Here is a 2,493-nt window from a genome sequence, read left to right on the forward strand (position 1 = left end):
ACTGTGAGAGCTCAGTGCTTAGAGCATCGAACGCGTTATTGGAAGGTCGTAGGTTTGATTCCTGCTCACGGCTGGTTATTTTTTTCACCGTCTTTTCTTTTTTCCTATTTACACTGCAATTGTTCTAATAACTTTCCCTATACAATTCTTGGCATTATTGTCTGTTAGATCTCATTATTATCGTGTCAAAACACAGAAAAACGAGCCCTTATGTACACACTTCTTTTCCTTATTCATTACCAAGGGTCTCGTACTGGCAGATTTGGTGTCATTAGGTTGTATCCTAGGGACTGTTGGTCAGCTGCCCACTCGTATTAGGTTCACATGCTACGTGACGCCACACATGCGCATAAAAGAGAGTTTCACACTCGCCACTTGGCTACAGAGGGCACTGACTGACACACCCCACTCTGAAATCCTTTATAAACCCAAAAAGTAGGTGGAGGAAAGGCCACTGTGATAGCTCAGTGCTTAGAGCATCGAAAGCGTTATTCAAAGGTCGTAGGTTTGATTCCTGCTCAAGGCTCTTTTATTTTCACCCTCTATTTTTTCTTCTTACTTACATTCCATTTGTTGTAAGAACTTACCATACACATTCCTTGGCAATAATGTCTGTTAGATCTCATTATTATTGTGTCGAAACACGGAAAAACGAGCCCTTATGTACACACTTCTTTCCCTTATTTATTACGAAGGGTCTTGTACTGGCAGACTTGGTGTCATTAGGTTGTATACGAAGAACTATTGGTCAGCTGCCCGCTCGTAATAAGTTCACGTGCTACGTGACGCCTAACATGCGCAAAAAAGAGTGTTTCACACTCGCCGCTTGGCTACAGAGGGCGCTGACTGGCACTCCCACTTCTAAATTCACATATAAACCTCTAAAAGTGGGTGGAGCGATGGCCGCTGTGATAGCCTAATCGTTAGAGCATCGAATGCGTTATTCGAAGGTCGTAGGTTTGATTCCTGATAACCGCTCGTTATTTTTTCACCCTCTTTTCTTTCCTCTTGTTTACAATCCCTTTGTTCTAATAACTTTTCCTATACATTCCTTGGCATTATTGTCTGTTCGATCTTATTATTATCGTATCAAAACACAGAAAAAGGAGCCCTTATGTACACACTTTTTTCCACTATTCATTACCAACGGTCTCGTATTGGCAGAGTTGCTGTCACTAGGTTGTATACGAAGAACTATTGGTATGCTGCATGCTCGTAATAGGTTCACGTGCTACGTGACGCCACACATGCGCATAAAGGAGTGTTTCACACTCGTCGCTTGGCTACAGAGGGCTCTGACTGGCACTACAACTTCTAAATCTACATAAAAACCCAAAACCGTGGGTGGAGGGAAGGCTGCTGTGATAGCTCAGTGGTTAGAGCATCGAACGCGTTATGCGAAGGTCGTAGGTTTGATTCCTACTCACGCCTGGTTATTTTTCCCCTCTTTTCTTTCTTTCTATATACAATCCATTTGTTCTAATAACTATCCCCATACATTCCTTGGCATTATTGTCTGTTAGATCTCAATAATATTGTGTGAGAACACGGAAAAACGAGCCCTTATGTACACACTTTTTTCCCTTATTCATTAACAAGAGTCTCGTAATGGAAGACTTGGTGTCATCAGGTTGTATACGAAGAACTATTGGTGAGGTGCCCACTCGTAATAAGTTCACCTGCTACATGACGCAACACATGTGCATAAAGGAGTGTTTCACACTCGCCGCTTGGCTACAGAGGGCGCTGATGGCACTCCCACTTCTAAATTCACATATAAACCAAAAAAAGTGGGTAGAGGAAAGGCCACTGTAATAGCTCAATGATTAGAGCATCCAACGCATTACTCGAAGGTCGTAGGTTCGATTCCTGCTAAGCGCTGGCTATTTTTTCACCTTCTTTTCTTTCCTCATGTTTACATTCCATTTGTTCTAATAACTTTTTCTATACATTCTTTGGCATTATTGTCTGTTGTATCTGATTATTATCGTGTCAAAACACAGGAAAACGAGCCCTTATGTACACACTTCTTTCCCTTATTCATTAACAAGGGTCTCGTACTGGCAGACTTGGTGTCATTAGGTTGTATACAAGGGACTGTTGGTCAGCTGCCCACTCGTAATATATTCACGTGCTATGTGACGCCAAACGTGCGCATAAAACAGTGTTTCACACTTGCCGCTTGGCTACAGAGGGCACTGACTGACACACCCACTTCTAAATTTTTTTCTAAACCGAAAAAAGTGGGTGGAGGAAAGGCCACTGTGAGAGCTCATTGCTTAGAGCATCGAACGCGTTATTTGAAGGTCGTAGGTTCAGATCCTGCTCACGGCTGGTTTTTTACACCGTCTTTTCTTTCTTGTTTACATTCCTTTCTTCTAATAACTTACCCTATACATTCCATGGCAATAATGTCTGTTAGATCTCATTATCATTGTGTCGAAACACGGAAAAATGAGCCCTTTTGTACACACTTCTTTCCCTTATTCAATA

Source organism: Rhipicephalus microplus, chromosome 5, assembly GCF_043290135.1.
Source record: "Rhipicephalus microplus isolate Deutch F79 chromosome 5, USDA_Rmic, whole genome shotgun sequence".
Taxonomy (NCBI): Eukaryota; Metazoa; Arthropoda; class Arachnida; order Ixodida; family Ixodidae; genus Rhipicephalus; species Rhipicephalus microplus.